Source organism: Patagioenas fasciata, chromosome 11 (assembly GCF_037038585.1).
Source record: "Patagioenas fasciata isolate bPatFas1 chromosome 11, bPatFas1.hap1, whole genome shotgun sequence".
NCBI classification, from domain to species: domain Eukaryota; kingdom Metazoa; phylum Chordata; class Aves; order Columbiformes; family Columbidae; genus Patagioenas; species Patagioenas fasciata.
This window is the reverse complement of record NC_092530.1, coordinates 18,442,997-18,455,720: the sequence shown is the minus strand read 5'-3', so window position 1 is coordinate 18,455,720 and position 12,724 is coordinate 18,442,997. Positions and strand designations below refer to the sequence as shown.

Genomic DNA, 12,724 nt, shown 5'->3' with positions numbered 1-12,724 from the left:
AGATCTGTGACAGCAGGGACCAGCTGCCTTTGTTGGGGATGAAATGTAAGCGCTCTCATTATCTAACATGCACCCCGCTCTCAGCAAGCGCAGACTGCATCTGCTGGGAAGTTGAAAGGCAATGAGTTTGCGTTAGACAAGTAAACCTGCAATATGAGTTCTCCCTCTCTGAGATCTCTATATCACTCATGGTGTAGTCCTGTGAGCAAGGACTGTCATGTACTACATGGCTGTGCAGCTTATCACACTAGGACTCTGGCTCAGCTGATGCCTCTAGATACCAGCACGAAATAAATATTAATAACACAGGAGCGTCCTTGCTTACTATGTTCCTGTATCAGGCCTTCTTATTACGGCTCCTTTGCTGCTGGAGAAATGGATGCAAAATCATCTTCTCCTTTCAAATAAGGCTAGAACTGAAAGGGAAAGGAGGCCAAAAAGGGCGGCTGAAATAATTACAGGCACAAGGGGACTTCTATTTGAGACAACATTAGGCAAGATAAAACCCCCTTAATTCTAAGAGCAGACTGATAAATAAGTGTGTGACAGAAGGATGTACAATAATGAATGGCACAGAGAGGGTCAGGAGGGTTATTCCTGGCTGTGTGTTTGCAGTATACAAAAGGGATGCTCAATGAAACTCAGAGGTGACAAGCTTGAAATAGATGAATTCATCTTATACTGTGCAAAACTTAACCTGGAGATCTCAGTTCCACAAGATCCTGTGGTGTTATGAGATATACTTAGGTAAAAAAAGGATGAGTATTTTACATGCCACACTTATTAGAAATGCTCAGTTCATTTCAAAGCAATTTAGCTTCATGCTTTAGCTAGAAATCAGAGGAGGCTGTGTTTCAGAAGCAGAAGCAGGCAACTTCCTTCAAAAATGTTATAAAACAGAAAGTGAAGGCTGTACCAAGAACAAGATTTAGCTTTCAAAACTGTATGTCTTTCTTTTATGTCTGCTAAGAGGTGTTCAACAGGGTAAAGGTTGATGAGGCTTGTTAAACCATGTGCTCTGAAATGACTGTGCAGTCTCAGAAATACTGAATTTGCAGTTGTTTTTCATACTTTCCTTGGAATCAGCTAACTTGAGAAAGCAAGATCCGTGTTTTGCTCTGATACAGCAAGTGTTTTACTCCTTCTATCAGACGAGATTGCACCTATCTAATGGAGATTGTATTTGACTTTGTATTTGGGATACAGATGATTAAATGCTGATTCTTGAGGCAAAAAAGAACCTGCCTTTCTTGTAGTTCTGCTTGATGGAGTTGCCAAAACTCACCTTTTTCCCTGTTGGAAATGGAACTGACTGGAAAATCTGTGCTGAATGCAAACATACCATACTAGGTGGGTTTTTTTATTATTTTTTATGACTCTTGTTGCACTTCATCGATGTTTATTTTTGCTTTCAAGTACTTGCTAGAAGATTCTCGCTACTGAAACAAAAGTGATGGAAATATTTAATGCATGACATTATTTATCTGTAGATATTAGTGGAAGTAGGATAAATGACTTGAGATTTTACTTTGTTCTAAAATTGATTACATCTCTTTTGCATGCTTCATCTTATCTGGGGTATTTCAGTCACGCATATGATTTAGTTATCTTATGGCACTGAGTTGTACCTGCAGCTCTGGAGCCTGAGAGAATTGGATAGCTCTAGTGCTAACTCGGCAGAGAAATTACGAGTTCTGTATAGATCGAGAAAAATGGGTCGACCTACTGGATGCAGTTTGCATTGACTGCTGCAAACCTGGGGCTATTAGCAGGGGTTACATTAGCACTGACTCCACTCAGTAGTTACCAAGGAAATAGCCAGGCCTACCAGGTATACTCATTCAGGCAGACAAAAACTGTTGGCTTCCTTTTGGCCTATTGGTTTGGATGATGATTATCATGTGTTCAGCAACATGGACTACCAGACATGAGATATCCTGGACAGATGGCCACTGTGCATGTTAAGCAATTCTGTATCTCAGATAACTGTGCTACCTGCATTCGCTGTGTTCCGTGTGCGATATTCTGAACACACCGCTATTGGCAAATCGGGACTTAAGTCTGATTCGAAGCCCTGCTGTATCCACACCACTCCAGCAATGCAACCAAGCTCTGAATCTGGGCATTTCTAAAGCTTTGATAATGTTGATAGGCAATTCCTTATTGCACTGAAAGGCAGAATTGATGGCTGTCTTCTTATACATGGAAGATCTGATTTGCCAGGAGCTTAGGCAGTAGTTTGAGGAAAGTGATTATCCTTTTCTGATCAACACTTGTTGGATGGCATTTTGAATACTGTGTCCAGTTTTGGGCACAGCAAGATATCAATAAACTGCAGTGAGTTTAACAGAGGGCTCCCAAGATGGCTGGGAGCTGGAGCACTTGCTCTGTAGTTAAAGGCTGAGGGAACCAGGGGGGTTGGACTAGAGACCTCCTGAAGTCACTTCTAGCCTGAATTTTCCTTTGGTCCTAAGCAATTTACATTCCTGTAGGGTCTACAACCCCTGGGGAGTCTCTGTCACAGTGGGTCAGGCTGTGCTCAGTATAGAGAAGGAATCTGGTCCTGCCTGGAGAGTCTTTGGCATTTGTAGTTTGGTGTGAGCTGCTTACATCTCAAAAGTCACTGGTCTCATATCCATGGTGTCACTGAAACACCAGCTAGTGTGTAAAAAGAAAGGCTGTACATCATGACCATATGTTGCGTAAACCTTATTCCTAAATCTTCTTTCTGGATGCATCTTATGTTGGGGGTCAGAACCATTAGAACATCTGGTGAATTTTTCCCTGGAGTGTTTGGTACTAAATCATTTCCAGTCACATAACACCTTTGTGGCTGAGAAGATGCAAATAATGATGCAGAGATATTCACTGTAAGATAGCAGTTTATTTATCATCATCCCATTAATACAATTAAATCTGAGATGATGATCACTGGCCACTGCACAACTTCACAGGAATGCCTGGGCACTGGATAAGGTAAAAAGTTTTTCTCAGACAGGGTTTGGACCGATGCAATGAAACTGAATCCTGTCTGTCTCTGGAGATTTCTGATGCAATCACTGAAATCCATGTGTAAACCAGTAAAGAACCTGGCCCTCCAGTTTATTTTGAGTGAGGAATTCTAGCTGCAGTACTAGTGGAGTGCTTTATTCTCAAGCTATTACAGAGCTAATTTTTGGTCAATGAGACTCCTTCAGTCCCATGGAGATCTTTGAACAGAGAGTTACTGGGTCTTTTTTGTAGGTGGTTTTTGTTTTTCTTTTTTTTTTCTTCTTCTTCTTCTGTAGGGGGGAAATATTGCCACAGGTGCTTAGGAGAACAGAACAAGATCCAGATGAAGAGGAGGAAGATGAAATGCCAGATGTCTCAACCAATTCTTTTTAGTACCGAACATGGACATCTATTGAATATGGAAGGCAACAGAAATAACTCTGGTGTTTGTTTTACGATAAGCTATTTTGCACAGAGGAGCAGCAGGGGAATTCAGTGTGCCGGCATTGTTGGCTATTTGAATTTTAAAATGCAGCTGAACAATGAATTTTGATCATTGGTCTCACTAACATTTTTAGCAAATACAAATCAAGTCATTCAAAGGACTTGGATTTGTCCCTGATTATTAAAATCAGTGAATTAGAAATCGCTTTTAACTTCCAGTTTTGGACCTTTTGCTACACGTGAGTCATGTCACCCAAAATAGCCATCCCACGGAGTATTCATCTAATCTATCTAGTAGTGCAAATAGTTGAGGGACTCAACAAGAAAATTGTTTACCTTTCTAAATAGGATATGGAATGACTTTCTTAGCTCTTTACAGCAGCTCAAACATTTACACAAACTTGTTAAGCTGCTTAAAGAGAGAATTGTTTGTCCAGGTAATGCTTCTTTCAGTAAGTTAAGCTACAAGGAAAGCAGATGCTTGACTTCATGGAATTTGGGGGATTCTGGATAAATTGCATTTGGGAGAAATTTAAATAAATTAATGGAGAGCTTCTGAATTCTTTCCTTCTCTGTCTTTATTTTGAGCAGGTTATTCCCTCTCTACACAGATGGGCCTATGCAACACTTATAAGGAAGTAATTTAATTATGTAAAGCTCCTCCAGGTAGATGTTATTTACAGATGGCTGAAAAATGTTGAATTATACTCATTTGCCAAGAATAACCTCCTTCTTTTCACTTTTGGCAGAGAGGTGTTTTCAGTCGTCATCAAGGTAAGCTGCAGGTTGTGTACTCCTGTCTGCATCTTTTTACCCATTTTGGCTCTTTTCTTTGTGATTTTTCAGTGGTAGCCCCGCAGGCACTCTGCACATAATTCAAGTAAGCAATCTGCTTTTTTATCCCTGTTTTCCATTAATTAGATATGTGCAATCTAAATTTCCTACTGAAAAACATGAGATGAGGTGCTAAGGGGCCAAATCTGCTTTCCCTCACAAGGCTGAACTGCCAGTGTTGGAAGAGATGTCTGCAGAGTGGGGGCATGGCAGCGTTTGTAGCCACCTCAGCTTGGGCTGGACTGTGACCAGAGGGTGAACAAGTGGCACTGGAAATGACTGGAGGAGTCACCCGAGAGGCCCCTGCCCCGGGTAGTGCCTGGGTGAGCCGTCACGTCCTTTGGGTTTGCTGCAGGCTGGATGTGCTGGAAGGTGAATGTGCATCCATAGGACGCTGTGAAGCTGCAGCGTTGTCCCTGGGCAGTGTGAAATGGTGCTCCAGGAGTTTCTCCTGCTGCCTGAGCCGGGCTCACAGCTGCATTGATGTGGTTCCCAGATGTTTTAGTGTAGCCAGGTTTCTTTTTTTCATACTTTGTTCACTGCTGACCTAGTGGCTCAAAGCTTCACTTTTATAAATTACCAAGGTGCAAGCCCTAACCTGAATGGCTACTTCTTACCTGTGGCAGCACAGGAAAGGCCTAAAGGTAGTGATGTTTGTAAAGGGATCTCTGTGGTCCTCGGAGAAAATTTTATTCAGAAATGGCCCAGCTCTGCAGTGGCTAGTGATCAGCTGTCAGGTTCAGCCAAGAACTGAAGGATATGCCAAGAGTGAATTTCCCAAGAAGAAATGGAAGAGATCTTCATGTAAAAGGGAAAACTGAACAGTTTTCAGCCTGCACACAAATGAAGAGGGGAGAGAGGAGAGGGAAGAGCCTCAGCTCGGGGTGTGCAAAATGGCAGGTAAGTGGAGAATTGCATAACGGAATGGCTCAGTGAAGACTGAGCTCTGATCTAAGTCCTGAGGCAACGATAAGGAAAATCTTTGGAACTAGAAGAAACTAGTGCTGTTTTTTTGAGGCTCTTCTGTTGCAGCAAGGACACCAAGCTGGATGAATACCCCAAGGTATTCTGCTCGCCCTGGAAGTGACAGGAGATACCCAGCATCTCCTTCCCAGTTTGTGTAGGATCAAGTGCTGCTTTAAGCATCCTGGCTGTTATAACTGCGTGGCCTGCTCTTGGTCACCAGTGTCAGGGTGAAGAGCCTGTGGGCAGGAGTCTCACCTGTGCAGGAGACCTTGCTGCCTGCTGGCACTTCAGTCTCGATCCACCGACAGACAAAGCTGAGCATGTGCCTATGTGCTTTGTGAGCTCAGGGCCCACTGCTTTGTACTGAAAGGGATAAATAAGTGGTTCTTTGAAGCTAATGGCCTCTTTTGTCTGTATATATATGCCATAATCGCGTTGCAATCCTGTAACAGCCTCCTTGATGTCAGACTGGCCTTGTACGTGCTCACGTTAATGAGCTGTCGCATACTAACCCCTGCCCAGCCCACACCCTCTTCCCTCTCCCCTACCCTCTGTTGCTTTGAGTCATTTTTCTTTTCCTTGCCTGTTGCGTACCTGCAGTGATGGGTGTCTGCCCTTTTGCTTACTGGGAGTCTGGCAGTAAATCATGTTTGCTTTTTTTCTTTTTACATTCTGGAACAGCTGTTCTGATTAGCCTGAAGCAGAATGAAAGACCTATAAATGGGGAGAATCCTGAAGGTAAGTACATTACTGTGGACTTAATGTCAAGGTACGGTACACACAGTAGCTTTTACAGGGGCCATTTCAAAACTGTTATCCACTGTATATTTTAAAGGCAGGACATAATTCAGGCATCTGATTGACCGCTCTTGAGTGCTGATTCTTGCTCTACAAATTTTATTTTTAAGAAACCTTGATCTGAAAACTTTTGAGAACATCATATATTGCGTTCATCACCTCTAGTGGATTACTTCTGCTGTCTGAGTTGTGCCAGATTTGTGGTGACAATGAGGCAGAGGAAGGAATGGCAAGCTCTATCAGAGGAGCAGTGGAAAAGCCACTTCTGTAAATTTAAGGACTGTTTAAGATTTGTCTTTCGTTTTCACTGAAGAAAGTGTTATTTCTGATATTTCTTCTGCTTCTAATTGCTCCAGGGAGGAAATGATTCAGTGATCTCAGATCCCTGCAGAGACCACAACACCATCTTAGTCCCTCTCTCAAGCATGGGGAAATGACAGTGACCACAAGGGTACTCTAGATAGGCAAAGCATTGCCATTCTGAAGCACCAAGTCCAGGGGTTTAACACAAGGATTTGGGAAGGAAACTAGACATGCATTTCAGAAAGCTGCCCACTAATGGTCTGTAGCTTTCAAGTTAAACTGTTGCCCTTGGATGTGTTGTTGCAGTAGTCTTTAAACTGAGCCTTCCTCACAGCGTCTCTAGTAAAATTATGGTGCTTCCTATAAATCCTTTCCCTGCCCCTGTTTCCATCTGCACCCAGATGCATTCTCTGTGTTTCCCTTGCTGTTTGCAGAGTTCAGTGTTTGACTGAGTTTGTCTTCACCCCTCCAGGGAAGTGTTGTTGGGTTTGTTGCATGGGGTGGGCTGTTTGAGGAGCTCCTGCAGTCTGAGGGCTTCTAATGAACAACCTCTCTGGGGCTTTCCAGATATGCTGATCACCAGAATCCTCCCAAAAAGCATTATTTTCACCCAATTTTACACCTATTTTGCCTCCATTCCCCCTCTCACAGTCGTGAGAGATGCTGATCAGAGTTTCTGCACCAGGATGCACTTTATGGTCCACTTTTCAGTTGCTTTTATCATGTTCCCATCACCCCACCATTTCACACAGCTGCTTTGACTCCTCTTCGTGCTGTTCCTGAGCTTAGCAAAGAGCTCCCTGTTTCCCAGTCCCTGTCCTTTTCTTGAGACTTAGGAAATAACCCCCTCTCAGAAGGTTTTGGACTGTAGAGTTTACACTGCAAAGGGTGTTTCTTTGGATCTTACGAAGTGCATGAAGTCAATGCTGTGATTCTGCTATTTGAGTTAAGGCTGTCTGTGATGTGTGTGCTCCAACGCTGTGGTTATTTAAACTCCAAGACAACTGACATGTCTGCTCTGCTCAGGCAACTGGTGCTGTACATTGATTTCCAAAGAGTGGCTTCTTTATTTTGGAAGTACAAAGGGTGCCTCTCGCCCTAAGCATTTTGATGGAAGCTGCACACTGCAGGTTTGCTGGAGGCTGGAGAACACGGGCAGTATGTGCCTGCATGGAGCAGACATACATATGCACTTGTCTTCCACATGTTTTCTTCCAGGGAATATTGATATTCAAAACAGAAAATAGCAAGCAGTTTCAGCATGCATGTTCTGTTTCCTTTAAGACAGGGTAGGTGTGTGATGTTTCCAAGTACTGGCATTTTTGCATAGGTAAGAAACCTTCAAGCCTGAAATACACTAAACAGCTTCTTACAGAAATTCAAGCCAATTTTAGAATATTACCGTGTTCTCACAAGCCAAAAGCATTGGCAATCAAAGGTGTTTTTGAAGCCGTTAGCTCCAGTTCCTCTGACTTGTTTTGCTTTTTTGTCTTTGATAACACTCATTGCTTGTGAAGAAATGAACTCACTGACAGCTTGGAGGGCAGATCTGGCTTAGGCATAGTGGAAAAAACCCAAAATGCTATATCTAAGACCACTGTTTAGTCTTTGAACTTGAGATTTATGGAAATAAAGGGATATGATTTAATGTCTCTTTGCAGATATACTGGGAGAGGAGAATTCAGTGCCTTTGGATGCATGGACAACAGAGGATGACAAAGCCTGGAAACAAATGTCCCAAAAAGTGTTTATTACCAGGCATTAAAACGGGTAAAGCTAGAAAAAGTGGTTTAGCCTATCTTTGCTTTGTTGCTTGCTGCCAATATGTTGACTGCTTTTTCTTCCCCCCCCCCGCCTCATCTCACTCATAGGATATGGTCACTGATGCTTTAGGAGACCTTGAAATATTGACATCAGAATTGAATTACTGATGTGATAAATTAAATGACTAGTCGAACAGATCACGCTAGAGCAGCCTGCCAAGTGAACGGGTGAATGTGCAGGTGTGTAAGGGTGGAGTATATTTTTCTTGCCAAATGTATTTCATGTATGTACATCTCAGAAAAACGAAGGAACCTCTTTTCTGCCAAATACTGTGTTTCATAAAAGCCAGATCTTTATGCCTGTGTTTGCACTCGAGGTGAAGCCGGGGCTTGAGAAGGGGTCTCGGCACATGAGTCTCTTCACCGTGCCGCTGGTCTCCGAGGGCTGGACTCCTGCAGCTCCCCTCTCCAAACCTCCCCGCCTGGCGCTCGGCGTGGGCTGCGCTGGCTGGGAGCTGTGCTGCTGCAGCTACGCCGCGCGGGTCATTTCACACGCTTGGCTCTTTCTGCGCTCGCTGGCAGGTCCATCAGCGACTGCAGCGTGTGAGTGTGCAGAGCCAGGGAGGACCCTCGTGCAGGCAGAAGTGGGAACAGCAAAATTCTCCCTGCATGTCAGGCTAGCCTGTCTGCTTGAGTTGAAGCCCAGTTGGGTTTTTGGGAAGCAAAAGAATCAGACGCTAAGATTTAACCTTGAACTTTGCATTTTAGGAAGGGTGCTGGTTAAGTTGAAAAAGAGATAGGTATGATCATTATGGTATGATCCAGGTATGTAGGTTTAGTACACAATTTATGTATCTGTGAACACGGATATGGAAAACATGTACTTCAGGTTGGTAATTATTATTTTTACCACATTTCTCCCTTGCCCTGAAACTGCAATTCATTTTCATCTGAAACAACATTTTTCTTTTCTTTTTGCTAACTGACCTGGAAAATCCATTATTCGACTAAGTCTGAGCTACCCCAAATATGTGTAGCTTCTGTCCAGAAAAGTAATTTGTATTTTTTTACCATCAGTCCTGAGTTTCAGACCATTTGTTATACCCTTCCCTTCATTGTTATGATTTGCTCTGTTCTGTGGCCTGAAATAGGATAAACTGAGCAGAATAGAAATGCAAAATATGATGATTTTTACAACCAGATTTAGAACTTCCATTGTTTGCTACAAACACGGAGTTAATAAACTGTATTAATTTCTTCTTTTCTAGAAGCACCAGCAAAAAATGGAGCAGGGAAAATAAATCTGTAATAGAAAAACAGATCAACACCAGTATTTGTTGATTGCTAGGTTTTATTTCCTTTTTAAACTAGGTTTTTCAAACCATCTACTTGCAGAAATTTGCATTTTATGAGGACAAAGTTACAAAATATGATGAGATCGTTTTAGGTAACTTACCTCTTTTTGCTCAGCTTGTGGCATCTAAAACTAACAGTGCTTGTCATCTTCTCAGTAATTTCTTATCATTGAAGTTAAAATACAACCTAAGTTTGCACCAAATGGGCTGTTCCAAGATGAGTTTGCCAGACTCTGTATTGCAGTGGGATTTCTGCAATTGTGGTTAGATACTGCCAAACAAAACTGATCTGTGGGATACAAGTGAATCCAATGTTGATCAGCTTCTCTAAATCCCACAAGAGTTTAGAAGATGCACAACTTGCATTTAATCTTTTGTCTCTGTGTCTCTGCCAGCCACAGTTTTGCTGGTAGATGCAGCACAACTGAAAGGGGATGGAAGGGAGGAGAAATTGAGGGGCTGGTGGAGAACTTTTCTACCTTTAAGGGCTGACCTGCTTTAGGATGTTGTTGATGATCACCAGAGGTCTCAGAACTGCTGGATTGATTGTTTATGTAGCTACACCCCATTCAGAGGACAGAAATCACCAGTACAAGAGTTTGTGTGTTTCTGTGTGCTAATTATTTTTACTTCTGCCCCCGCCTCCCCTGCCTTTTGCTAGCTGATTATTGGCTCTCCTACGAAAAAGTTAAATAAACATCCAAAGGCAGCATTTGTCTTAGTCTTGTCTGAGAAATTCCCAATGGGAAATGGAAGCATATTTCCACTCTCTGTTAGTGGATTTTACATTCCTGCTCCACAAACTATTCTGCACATGAAAAAAGCTCTCCATTTGAGCAGTTTCCCTAACAAGCTTCAGAACCATTCGCTGGATGAAGGCAAAGTTAGGATTTGTGTCTGATTTTAATTAATCTCAAACAGTGCTTCTATTTCTGCCGTTGGCCAGTCAAGAGAGACAGGTAAATAGTCAATACGCTGTATCATTTGACTCTTTTATAAAAATATAATGCCTACTGCATGAAGTGATTACCTCTGCTGTAAGCCTGTCATGTTATTCTCTGGGGAAGGGAATTCTTATTTTCCAATTCATATACTTAGGCGAAGCAGTCACTCCTCTTACACTCAGTACATGCAAAATGCTTAATAATTTTATCTCCAGCTTTCAAGCATAAAAGCGAGAAAGTTATTCTATTCCAAACTTAACTACTTGTGTATGTTGTTGGTATCAAACAAGATTACTGCTTGGAAGATAGTGCATTTATCTTTCACTTTAAATAACCCAGGAGAATGTCAAATGCAAAATGGTTTTTGCAATCTTGGCATTTACTGCTGCTTTGTACTGTCTTGTGCAACTTCAGCCAACAGCAGTCGCATTATTGTGCGAGTCCCTCCAACCGCAGGGAATTGGCACCCTATTAAAACTCCGTCTTTGCAGAGCCGAACTGGAAATATGTTACTATGCGGCTCTAGGTTTATCTCCTGACAAGCGCTGATGGGAATCATGGCTGCTGCCATCCAGGCAGGATTCTCTCCCTGTCAGTTTATTCCTTCCTGTAGCTAATCCTTCATCCAGTGTTATCCGGACGCCGATGTCCTACTCATTCCTTTCACAACAGGCTCTATTTGCTTTGGCTTTTATCCCATGTAAACACAGCCCCTCCAAATCTCTCTGGGATGAGCTCCCTTCCGTGCTCTGCTGTTGTAACATCCGCATCTCGCATCCTTGTGGATCAGCGCTGCTGCCTCTCTCTGCTCCAGCAATGTGGGTGCTGCTGGCAGAGCAGCCGGTGGAGAGCGTGGGGCCCTGGGCAGCAGGATGCAGTGGGGCTGGAGGGGGTGGACACAGTACCGGGTGGGTGATGCTCTGTAGCATCTACAGGTGTGCAGCCCGACAGGTGCGTCATTGTCACCTGGCCTTAGGGAGGCTGGATGCTTGCACCTGGCTGTGTTGGGGTTATCTACCAGGTTTGCATCATTATCTGCTGAAATTAATTGCTAGGAAGGGTTGATGGTGTTTTTGGAGAGATGTACTTAGCTTTCAGTCTAATTTGCTCCTTCTTATGTTGGTCATTGCAGGGTCTCTTCTGAGCAGGAGTGTACGCACATGTGCATGCTTTCCACATATGGCCATATTTCCCAGAGATCAGACCTGAATCTGTGCTGCTATATACAAAAGACTAGACATAAAGTCAATAAATGGGAGTTTACACAGCTGTAAATTCTCTTATCCTGTCATCTTCCCATTCAGGCAAGAAAGATATGAGAATCATGTAGATTCAGAAGCAGGACTGAGGGTCTCCTGATTGCAGCCATGGACAGCGGTGCCTTCTCCAACTACATGTGTTAATGGTAGGGCTAATTAGGACAATTTATGCCCCCTAAATTGCCCTATTCCTGCTGAACGCTGCTTGCTTTGTACCCCAGCTCTGCCAAGCAAACTGCTCTGGTGGGAGCTGTTTAATTTCTGCTATTTAAAGTCAAAACAAACCCATTTTATTTGCCTAAAACAGCACAGAGTGCAAGACACGCAACTGGCAGATCCATTGATCCTTGGCAGGTGAGAAAAGAGCAGCTGGGACAACCTCTGCTGGTGGCAGTCAGAAGAGGATGTTTGGCCACAATCTAATTGTAAGGGATGTGGGTGAGTCCACGCATAGATTGATTAAAATTGATTAAGAAAGTGTATTTGGGGACTCTTCCAAAGCTAACTGAAGTCAGTGGAAAAGAGTCTTTTTTGCTGCATTCTCTGGCATTGGATTAAAACCTTAGAATACCCCATAATGGAATAATACGGTTAGCAGTAAGATTTGAGAGATTTAACAAATCAAGGATAGGAGAACTTGATAGCATTTGAGGTGATGCATTCTGCTCCTGGCTCTCCACAGACTTATTGCTTGACATTGCCCGAGTTCATAATTTCTTTGGGCAGTGTAAATAATTTCTCCCTCTCCTATTTTAATCAGTGACAACAACATTATTCTCTGTTCTTTCTGTGTGTGTCTACAACACACAGTGCACCTGGGATGTCTCAGCTGGGGCCCCCAGCCTGCTTTATCAAACATATTAAAAAAAGAAAAAAATAAAAATTGTCAGAAACAAAGGCCAAAAGAGGTCTTATTATTATTTTTTTTAGTGGTACATGAGAAATCAGTGTAAGGCTTGGTGCATGCAGGCTGTTCCTACAGTTCCTCAGAAGGCTGATCTCTCCTGCTCTGTATTCAACTCCATTAATACTCTTTTCATTCCTACTGAGCCTACATAAAGACTGAC

General features: G+C 42.9%; 1 long non-coding RNA gene across 1 annotated transcript in view; it reads left to right on the top strand.

The window, feature by feature from the left end:
- LOC139828896 (uncharacterized) overlaps nt 1–10,510 on the top strand; it is a 68,166-nt gene extending 57,656 nt beyond the window's left edge. The window contains exons 7-10 of the long non-coding RNA XR_011740953.1: nt 4,185–4,209; nt 5,917–5,973; nt 7,998–8,106; nt 8,208–10,510. This is a non-coding gene — a long non-coding RNA (uncharacterized lncRNA). The remainder of the gene's footprint in view (nt 1–4,184; nt 4,210–5,916; nt 5,974–7,997; nt 8,107–8,207) is intronic.
- Nucleotides 10,511–12,724: the final 2,214 nt, after the last annotated feature.